The sequence below is a fragment of the Phascolarctos cinereus genome, unplaced genomic scaffold (genome assembly GCF_003287225.1).
Source record: "Phascolarctos cinereus isolate Bilbo 61053 unplaced genomic scaffold, phaCin_HiC Scaffold_2;HRSCAF=192, whole genome shotgun sequence".
Classification (NCBI taxonomy): Eukaryota; Metazoa; Chordata; class Mammalia; order Diprotodontia; family Phascolarctidae; genus Phascolarctos; species Phascolarctos cinereus.
This window is the reverse complement of record NW_027555625.1, coordinates 195,985,060-195,996,845: the sequence shown is the minus strand read 5'-3', so window position 1 is coordinate 195,996,845 and position 11,786 is coordinate 195,985,060. Positions and strand designations below refer to the sequence as shown.

General features: G+C 38.6%; 1 pseudogene; it reads right to left on the bottom strand.

Annotated features, from left to right (window-relative positions):
- Window positions 1-6,715: 6,715 nt before the first annotated feature.
- Window positions 6,716-11,447, bottom strand: LOC110212653 (eukaryotic translation initiation factor 1 pseudogene; annotated as a pseudogene).
- Between the last annotated feature and the right edge of the window lie 339 nt (window positions 11,448-11,786).

Sequence of the window (11,786 nt, the reverse complement as noted above, 5' to 3'; positions counted from 1 at the left end):
CAAGACCATTAGAGAAAAATGCAACACATCAATGTTGGTTATTAAAAAAAAAGATATCTCTTACTAAATATCTAGCAAGAATTAAATATGAGAAGCTCTCTATATTTCATGAACAAATCTCTATACTACAGATATAGACCTCAGTCAATAATTGTAATAGAACTATACCAATGACCACAACCAAAATAGTTGGCCACAGTCATCTAGGCATAAAACTGATCCATGAAAACTTGAAAATATCATCTCCAAGTTACATGGAAAAAAGGCTTTCAAAATATAGAGACCTGGAATAGGTGAGAATCATGTGGAATAGAAGAGAATGACATGCACAAGATCCCTGTTGTTTGTTCTGCTCCTGGAGTTGTAACAAGACTGTTTTCAACAAATCTGTGGATCTCACATCTTCATTGTTGTTGTTCGGTGGTGTCAGTCTTCCAACTCTTCATGAACCCATTTGGGCGTTTCTTGGAAAGGAGACTGGAGTGGTTTATCATTTCCTTCTCTAACTCCTTTTACAGATGGAGAACTGAGTTAAATAAGATTAAGTGACCTGCCCAGCTCATATAGTTAGTAAGCATCTAAGACAAGATTTGAACTCCAGAAGATGAGTCTTCCTGACTCTAAGCCCAGCACTCTATCTACTATACCACCTAGCTGTCCTACATCCTTTTACTTTTATTCAATTACAAAACAAAACAAAACACCAGTTAGTTTATCCACTCAAGCAGTGGTCCACATAATATCAAATATAAAAGAACAAAATCTACTTGTCTTTGTATTGTTTTTACATGAATATAATACAAAAGTAAGAATTTATAGAATACTAGTGACATCTACAACAATCATGGCAATAATTTGACCTATTTGAGGGAGTGTTCACAACGACAAAATAGATCACAGATGGTGGAATCACAAGAATAATATGCCACATCTCTATTGCATTTAAAGGTTTACAGAGTGTTTCCCTCAAAACTGCCTATGTAATTTTGGACAAGTCACTTAACCTCTGAAATCAGAAAGGAAACTGGTGGCACAGTGGATAGAGTGCTAGGCCTTGAATCAAAAATCCTGAGTTCAAATCTGACTTCCGAAACTTACTAGCTGTGTGACCCTGGGCAAGTCATTTAACTTCTGTTTGCCTCAGTTTCCTCATCTATAGAATGGAGATAATAATACAGCACCTACTTCCCAGGGTTGTTGTGAGGATCAAATGACAATAATATTTGTAAAAGAGCTTAGCACAGTGCCAAATACATAGTAGGTACTATGTAAATGGTAATTCCATTCCCTGTAGAGAGGGAGCCATATGGCACAACAGAATACTGGTCCTAGAGTCAAAAAGACCTGAGTTCAAATTTGACCTCAGATCTTTCTTAGCTATTTGACCTAGACAAGGCACTTGCCTGTCTTCTCAACTGTAAAATTAGGATCATACTATAAGCTACCTCTCAGAGCTGCTATGAGAGTCAAGTAAGATAACATTCTAAAGTGTTTAGCACACTGCCTGACACATAGCAGATACTTAATAAATGCTCACTTCCTTCCTTTCTTCCTGTAAAATGAAGAGGTTTTAAGCTAGATTCTCTCTTGGTCACTTCTGGAGCTACAATCCTATGACTTTATTCAACATTTTCATCTTATACATGAGGACATTGAGGTCAGGACCATAGAAGTGACTTGTATAAGACATTTTAGTCAAGATTTACCAAGAATCAAAACTGATGTCTGCCACTGAATTAATCTGTGGCCTTGGAAAAGAATGAAATGAAGCTAGCACTTTTTATACATCCTCATCTAGAATCCTTCCCACCCCCACACCTCTGCCTCTTGTAATCTCCTGCCTTCAGAGGTAAACTGAGGAGCCTTCTCCTACATGAGCCCTTTCCTGATCTCCCTCCTCCCTCCACCATTCTCCACCCCACCCCAGCATTTTTAGTGCTCTCTCTCTCTCTCTCTCTCTCTCTCTCTCTCTCTCTCTCTCTCTCTCTCTCTCTCTCTCTCTCTCTCTCTCTTTCCCCTGCCAAAATATTACTTTGTATTTAACTTGCTGATGTTTCATATTTACTTATCATGTATTGTTGCAACCTCTTCCCCAGCCTACCCTCCAAAGCAAATTCCATAAGAACAAGTTTTGTTTTTGTCTTTGAATCTCTAGCACCTAGCTGGCACATAGTAGGCACCGTGTGAGTTACTAGGGCCAGAGATAACCAGGCATAAATCATTACATGGCAATAATACAAACTGCACTATAAACCCAAATCTGAATAATGCATATTATACCTTCAAGAGGTAGGTACAATCCAACTGCTGTATGTTTTGACTGAGTATTGCTACAGAACTGGGGGTGGGATATAGCAATTACTTGATTGATTTGATCAATGTAGGTGCAACAGATAATTCAGGCTTCCAACTACTAATTCATCAGATAATTGCTCAATCAGCACTTTATGTTATAGAGAGGGCATCCTGTGGGCTGGAGGCACTTAGCAGGAATAGCAGAAAGATATGGTTTCTGCTTCTAACGATAACTGGTTTTCTGTGTGACCTTGGTTAAGGGCTTTCCTCTTTTCTGCTTCACAGTTGCTTTACATGTGAAATAAAGGGGTTATTTCCTCTAATTTTTGAATTTTTGTAATTCCAAATTAAGCAATTGATTGTTTTATGCCAGTCTTAGAAATTAAAAGAAAAAAAATACCCCCCCCCAAAGCAGCCTAACTAACTCTCCTATCCAAAGTAGTTCCCACCAACCCATACCATCCAAGAAGGTTTGGTGATAATAGTACAAATGAAATTAACATTGCTTTCCACAATGAAAACTCACCTCATGGACGTCATTATTAACATGGGCAGTGGGCTTACTCAAGAGTATTTGTAAACTTGTGTGTATTTTATAGAAAATTCAATCCACATGTTTCTGGTTCATTTACCCTTACCTCATTAAAATATTGCTTCGAAAAAGTGATTTGATGTCTAGGAAACTGTATGAGCCACATTTATGAATCCTTTTAAGACTTTGTTCTAGAAGCCTAAATAAACAGAAAAGAAACATGTTCTGTTTCTATGGCCAGACTTAAATTCCTACAAGTTTCAGATTGTTGTGAAATCCAGAATTCAGAAAATTTGAGTGTCTCTAAGAAGAGTTAATACCATCGTTCCCTAATTAATTAAATGAATTTTCAATTTGCTGATGTTGGGAAGTACCTATTGGACTGTGCTAAACCCTAACTCAACTTTATATTTGTTGTGAAATTAAGATTAAGTGAATATATATTGATTTTCTTTTTGGAACTGATGGAGTCATTTTGAAAGGAAAAAAAGCCTTATTTTAGTAATTAAGCAAAGTATAATAGATCATAAATATTTCTTGTTTGATCAGTTCAATAATTGAGTCCCACTAGTTTAAATTTAAATCTCCTCATTATTTACTCAACTTAAGTACTGTGTTTATTCTAAAACTGAGCAATGTAGGGGGAGGGGGGGTCCTTCAGCCTCTCATCTCAGATTTCATAAATTGCTCCTTTATGGATTGTAAAGATTTGTTCTTACTCAGAGTTCATTGGGGGAAAAAAAGGTTTCCTTTTAAATCTTTTTTTAAAATGTTCACTAGACTTATGCTTTTTTCAGAAAGTCTCACTAATGAGAAAAAAAACTTTTTAAAACATCTGTAGGATGACAAAAATGTATCATATTATTTTACTGCACTCATTCAAAAGAAGTAAAGCCAGTTCCTCTCTGTCTCTCTGTCTCTCTCTCTCTCTCCTCTCTCTTCTCTCTCTCTCTCTCTCTCTCTCTCTCTCTCTCTCTCTCATTTATACATATATATATATATATATATATATATATACATACATACATACATATATAGGCTATAAACATACTCAGAAATCTATATTAGCAACTGTGAAAAAATATATACCCTGATATGTAAGCAGAATTAAGCAGCTAGAACTAGTGATGCTATTTATAACATTTTCACCCTAAAGATCTAAAGGGGCTTTGGAAGCGTTGGACAAATGTAATGGAAGACATCCCATGGCTCCTACAGGTAATTCTGGTAAGTGCTTAGGGAAAGCAATGACAGGCTCTAATGATATGATAGGAAAAATACTAGGAAGGGAATTAAGAGACATGGGCTCTAGCTCTGTCTGTGTCATCAATTAGCTGTGAGACCTTAGAACAGAGGTCATAGTGTCATCTATGGGCTAGCACTGAAGAATGAGAACAAGGTTCACAATTGAGAAATTACCTCCAGAAGTCAGGATTAGCAAAAATAGGTGGAAGTTGGTGGGGAGGGGAATGGGGAAAATAATCAAGGCAAAACAAACAAAATCATCCTAACAATTACCACTGTTCAAAAGTGGAATGGGCTACCTTGGGTGGTAGTATTAGATATCTTTAAACAAAGATGCAGATGATAACTTGTCATGTATGACATAATGGGGATTCTTTTACAATCAGTCAACAATTGTTTATTGCCTGCTATGTACCCATCATTAGGGACACAAATACAAATACAAAGAATAAAATAAGCACTACTCACATGCAGCTTATATTCTCACCAGCAAAAATTTAACTCTAGGAGTAGCTAGGTGGCACAGCAGATAGAGCTCCAGCCTGGGAGTCAGGAGGACCTGAGTTCAAATCCAGCCTTACACACTTACCAGCTGTGTGACACTGGGCAAGTCACTTAACCCTGATTGCTTCACCAAAAAATAAATAAATAACTCTAACATCTTTTCAGAGCTTGCCCTTCCAACTACCACTGGCAATGTATCCTCATGGGGTGACTGATTGTTTCTCCTCTCAGGATTCTAGGGGTAATCCTGATGAGCTAGATTTTTAATTCTATATAGAATACTATGTAGAATTTATAAGCCTATATTCAGGGTACACCCTTTTGATCATAAATTAATCAAACAGAGTTAATTAGCTCTTGTAGAATGGGAACAATTGGTATAGAGCATTACTCCCAAAGTAGGGGTAAATTCTCCTTTTTATATACATAGGTTCTTGGGGAGAGTGGGCTCAAACATAGGTACCACATGTGGCAAAGAGATGACATAATTGCTGATTGGAGTGAAGGGTTTTTTCTCCCCCCCTTCATTAACTCCTCATTAAGTGCTCTTAGGTGAAGTATTCTGCTAGACAAGGAAAGTCGATGTCTTTGTAGAGTCCATAGCTGTATTCCTCTCTGCCCACTGAAGTACCTTTTCTCAGTTTGAGTAGTTTGTCCTCAGACCACTGCTGCTTATGGGACATGGCTACTAACACTGAGGAGAAATCCAAAACTTCCACCTTTTCAAAGTTCAAAACATTTTCTCTTACCAATGGTGAGGGTATAGAAGGTAAAACTCTTTTTTTTTTTGCTTTTAGGCAATTGGGGTTAAGTGACTTGCCCAGGGTCACACAGCTAGTAAGTGTCAAGTGTTTGGTCTGAGTCTGGATTTGAACTCAGGTCCTCCTGACTTCAGGGCCGGTGCTATATCCACTGCGCCACCTAGGGGCCCCTGGAAGGTAAAACTCTCACCTCCATCCTTTTCCCCTGGCTTATTCCTAGTTCACATACAATGGGTCTCACTAAAGGCTTGCTTTTTTCCCATTTGAATCTCTTCTCTGATAATATATAGGCCCAGAGGTGTATCTAATTCTCTCAACCAAACCCAATCTATGTCTTCATATTTCCCAATGTATGCCCTTACCTGATACCATCCAATAGCTCAAAGGCATTTTAGTACTCCCAACTTAATTAAGTACTTGTTTGCCACTAGCTTATGCCCTGGATGTCTCAATTTGTTATAACAAATTTAGGGTTAGGGTTAAACCTCTAGGATTTGTTGACATGTAGTTTACATCTTTGATTGATTCAATAGAGGTGTTAAGGCCTTTTGTAAGTAAGTTAATTGATGTGAAAACAGTAGAATTACCCTCTTTAATAAATGCATACAGAAGAAATACAAAGAGAATAAATACAAATAAATACAGTATATTTGAATACTAGGCAGTTTGTGGGGGTAGGTGATAGCAATTGGGGGATTAGAAAAGGCTTCATATAGAAGAGTACTTGAGATGCATCTTTTTTTTTCATGTTTCAGGAAACCAGTTTTATTTAAATAAGAGTTTAAATACATTACATAACATTTAGACAAAAAAGAAAAGAAAGAGTCAGGGCACTAATAAAACAAAAAGAAAAAGTCTGTTCAGACAATACTGGACCTTGGTATGAAGTAAGAAATAAAATGTCCTGCCACTCTTCCAAAATAAAACTCTTCCCTGGTTAGGTGGTGCAAGTCATCAGGGGAGTCCCTGTTCTGCTAACCAAAAGCAATTTTTGTCTTGGTGGTACATCTGGGTGTTGACCTTAATTTATTCTTTTGAGAATCACCAAGGGAAGCTCAGAGGGTAGCTGGACAGGGAGCTCTGCAGGGGGAGCATCAAGAAGCATCTGGACAGACATGGTCTCAGACGCTACTCGGGCTTTGTATTTGACTGAAGCATCAGATTATTTGCCTTTCAGGCTGAGCACTGCCAGGCTTCACCTCTGTTTAAATGACAGATGTTACACGAATGAGTTATACTGGTCCAAGTTAAACAGTGGACCCCGAATGGTTACATTATACAAGCTGTGAGGTTTTTAAACTCATGACAAGGGACAGAAGAGAATTTTTCTACTCATTACAAGGAAATCCTCACTTAAGCTTCAGTGAGCCACAAGCATTTACAATCCATGAACCTTCAGCTGGTTGCCCTTAGCCAGTCTAATACCCATGAGGAACTGGCTGGCATATGTTCTTGAGCTAGTCACCTGGTAGCTGAATTACTTCTCCATATTTTGGATGCTCCATTACAGTATCATTGTAGGTAAATTTATTTTTAAATACCTTCACCATTGTTGTTTGGTCCTGTCCCAACTCTTTGTAACCCCATTTGGGGTTTTCTTGGCAAAGAGAGTACGGTGGTTTGCCATTTCCTTCTCCAGCTCATTTTACAGATGAAGAAACTGAGGTAAATAGGCTTTAGTGACTTGCCCAGGGTCACACAGCTAGTAAGTGTTTGAGGCCAGATTTTAACTCAGGAAGAGTCTTCCTGACTCCGGGCCTGGCATGCTATTCACTGGACACCTAGCCTTCCATGCCTTCATTAGTTTCTATTTATCATAATTATCAGTGATTTCTTGGACGGTAGTGAGGGTCTTCCTGCCTCTCTGTTGAGTTATTAAATGGATGCAATTCCCAGTCCCAGCAGGAAACAGGTCATCACCCTTAGTTTCATCATCAAAGGGGTAAAAAGAGTGGAGGTACTGGATAGCTGATATGCCACATGATACCTTTTCCTCAGTGGAAACAACCTGTGGAAGAAGATGGTGGGAGAAGTAGGAAAGGGAGTGTTGGGAAGTGAGGAGACTCGAGGATGGTCCTCAGCAGCAACTCAGTAACTGGATGAAAGAGAGGAGTTCTATGAGGTGGAAGTGAGGAAGGAATCCATTTCAGGTGTGAGAGGTGGCCAGTGAAAAGGCATTGAGATGGAAGATGAGAGTATTATAAAGGAATAACAGAGAGATCATTTTGTGGGTTACTCAGTGAAAAAGGAGGAATCATTTCCATTAAGGCTGGAAAGAAAGATTGAGATTAGGTTGTTAGGGACTATTAAAACTAAACAGAAGAATCTGTGTTTTAATCTAGCAGATTAAAACAGATAAAGAGTCACTGATTCTTAATTAACAGGTGAGAGACATGGTCAAATTTATGCTTAAAGAAACCCATTTTAACAACATTATGTAGGATAGATTGGCAGGAGAGACTTAAGGCAAGGAAACCAATTAGGAGGCTGTGCAATAATCTAGATGAGAGGTCATGAGGACCAGGTAGGTGGTGAGTTGAGAGAAAGGACTGGATCAGAGATGTTATGGAGTTAAAAATACCAAGATTTGGAAACTTATTGGATATGTGGGATGAGGAAAGTAAGGCTGTGAGATGTCTACAGTTATCCCTTCCACATCATGACTTCCCCATTGTGGTTTTGATATATCTCAGATCAGCACAAAAAATTAAATGGGACTTTTAAGTGAGTTTTGCAGATGCTGCAGATGACACAAGAAGGCCAGCAAATGACACAGAGCCTATGGCCAAATACTTAACACCCCATAAAAGAAAAAGAAAAAAAGTCAGACTTCTTCTCTGGTACAAAGGAGAGCCAAAAAATTTTACACAAATTTTCCAGATCTTGAGAGTACACAGTCCTAACCCCTGTAATGTGGAAAGGATAATTGTAGTTTGAAAATGTCTAATAGGTAGCTGGTGGATATCTAGGTGGCACGGTCCTGGAGTCAGGAAGACTCTTTTTCCTGAGTTCAAATCTGGCATCAGATACTTACTATCTCTGTGACCTTAGGCAAGTCACTTAACCCTGTTTATCTCAGTTTCCTCATCTGCAAAATGAGCTAGAGAAGGAATGGCAAAAGACACCAGTATTTTTGCCCCCCCCCTCAAAAAATAGCCCAAAAGGGTCATGATGAGACAGACACTGACAAACAGCTAAATAACAACAAAGATGGAGGCTGAAGTTCAAGGGAGAGATTGAGGCTGAATATATAATTCTGTAAATCCAGTGATTAGCCCAATGGTTGGTATATAGCAGCCATTTAATAAAAACTTATTGACTAGATTTGAGCTATCTACATAAAGATGATATTAAACCAAAAAAACCTTTGAAATGCCCAAAAAAGTAGACAGAGAAGGAAAAGAAGAAAGCCTAGAATGGAACCTTGAGGAACACCCAGAGGCAGAGGCTGTGACATGTATGAAAAACCAGCAAGGAAGTGGAGGAATGGTGATATAGGTAAGAGGAGAACCAGGAGAGAGCAGTGTGATTCACCTGGAAAGACATATAGACTGATGCTGAATGAAGTGAGCAGAACCAGGAGAACATTATACACAGTAACAGCCACACTGTGCAAGGACTAACTTTGATAGACTTAGCCCTTCTCAGCAATTCAAGAATCTAAGACATCTCCAAAAGTCTCATGATGGAAAATGCTATCCACATCCAGAGAAAGAACTATGGAGTTTGAATGCAGATCGAAGCATACTATTTGCTCTTTTTTTCTTCTGTTTTGTTTTGTTTTCTCTTTCTTGTGGTTCCTCCTATTGGTTCTAATTCTTCTTTACAATATGACTAGTGTGAAAATATGTTTAACAGGAATGTATATGTAAAGCCTAGATCAGATTGATGCCATCTTGGGGAGGGAGGTCAGGAGGGAGTGAGAGAAAATTTGAAACTCAAAAACTTATGAAAGGAAATGTTGAAAGCTAAAAGTAAATTAATAAAAAAGAAAGCAGTGTGATTACAATAAATTTTTTAAAAAATCCACAGGGGAGAGAATATCTAGGAGAGTGATCAACAGTTTCAATGCAACAGATAGATAGAGAAGTATGAGGACGGAGAAAAGTCCACCCAATTTAGCAATGAAGAAACTGGCAACTTTAGAGAAAGTAATTTCAGATGGATGAATAATGAAGCCAGAAGCTGAAGTACAGAGGTTTGGGAATTAAATAAGAGAGGAGTGAAAGTGAAGGTGCCACGTGTTGGCAGTCTTTTTCTAGGAGCTTGGCTGAGAAAGAGGAAAGATTTAAGACTTTAACTTGAGGGGATGGTACAGTCTAGTGAATACTTTTTGTTTGCTTTACCATGGGGAGACCTGGGCTTGTTGGAGTTGGACTAGAAAGGCACTGGCTGTCCATAAAGGTCCCTACTAGCACCAAATTCTAAAAGTCTATGAATCCCCTCATTTTAAAGTGAAGAACTTAAGACCCACTGGAGGAAATTACTTTCCTAAGGTCACATTGTTTAGCAGAAGGATGTGAAATCTGGTCTCAACTCTTGTTTCAGGGATCATTCAATTATATTAATAGTTCCTAACCAATACATCTTTCTCTCTGAGCCTCAGTTGTCATCTGTAAAATTATGGACATCTAGAGCAGATGATTGTCAACTTTACTTCCAAGACTCTTATTGCTCTCAGTCTTTGAACATCTAGGCAAAGATGGGGGAATTGAAGAAGACAGATACAGGAGAGAAGGATTAAAAAGAGAAAGGGCTGAAAGGATGGAAGTCATTCATAGGTATGGAGGCATGAAAGTATGACTGGACTAAGAAAAAAGTTAATCATTAAGACTATATCCATTATTCAAAGAACTGTCATACTCTATTACTCCCTGTAGAAAAATATAATACATAACAATATTTCTCCCTGGCTACTGTCTCCTCTGGAAGCAGCTAGGTGGCTCAGTGGATAGAATACTGGGTAGGGAGTCAGGAAGACTTGAGTTCAAATCCAGCCTCAGATACTTAGCTCTGTGACCCAGGGAAAATCACTTAACCTCTGTTTGCTTCAATCCACTGGAAAAGGAAATGGCAAACTACTCTAGTATCTTTGCCAAGAAGACCTTACAGGCAGTATTGGTGTGCTATTGTCCACAGGGTCACAAAGAGTTAGACACAACTGAACAACAACAACACCATCTCCTCTAATCCAAGTCAAGTATGATGAACTTGACTGATTTTTTTTTAAAGGAAGTATCTTGATGGGACACTTTGGATTAAATATTGTCAAGGTGCACTCAGCTCCAAAGTCTGAAGAAAATGATTGTTCAAATTTGTTATATGAAATGGTAAAATCCTGAGTATCCTGAGGTATCAAGTAGTCATCAACCCTGACTGTGGGAAAGGGCAAACTGAGCTTATCCTGGAGAGAAGTCAGAACATCATAAAAGACGTGGCCATCTGTAAAAATTCTCATGATTTCCTTTTGCTCTAAAAGATGATATCACTGAATGGACACTTTAAAAACAAATAAAACAATACGGATGCTGGGCTTTCCTCTTGTTATAACAATTCTGCTCCTCTGGCCTGCTCTTGTTCAATGGTGCCAGTGGAGCAGGACTGCAGTACTTCTGACGTGTCTTTCTCAAAGGGGTTTTGGGAAATGTATCATAAATAAACCTTCTGAGAAAGAATCCAGTTCTGGCTCATACAATGTCTCACACCCTCTCCAATCCATCCTACAATCCATGCCCAAACCATTTCCCTATTGCACAGGTCTGGCTGTGTCACTCCCTGATCAAAAATTATCAGTGGCTACCTACTGTCTCTTGGACAAAACACACATCCCTTAACTTGGCATGTAAGGTCTTCTACAGCTTGACCTGAAATCCCCTTTCCAGCCTCATTTCTCATCGTTTCCTATTTTTTTTTTAGCACAAACTAGACTACTAGCTATTCCCTGCTCTTGTCTGCCCTCTGACAGTCTCAATGCTTTTGAACACGCTCTCCTTCTTATTGAAATCTTGTTGCTTATTTAAAGTCTAGATCGGTGTTACCTCCTCCTGGAAGCCTTCGCTGATTTCCCTAGATGGAAATGGACCACCGCTTCTGAAATTTTCATCTACCATTTGGCTGCATGCCTTTGCCTCTATCATACCTTACTATGTTTTATGCTGGTTTATGTGCAAATCCTGTTCCCCAATTAGATTTTAAGTTACCTGAAAGTAGGAATTATGTAGTTGTTCACCTTTTCACCTCAGTACCAAAGCACTTTATAAATTGAGTTGAATTAAATCAGAAATCCATCTGCGCAATTTTTAATCTTTAATTCATTGACTGCAAAGCAACTCTAGTCTCTCTTTTCTTGAAGTAATTGTGGATAGAATGCTAGACTTGGATTCAGGAAGACCAAGCTGTATTCCTGCCTCAGATTTCACCAGTTGCATGACCTTGGGAAACTTACTTAA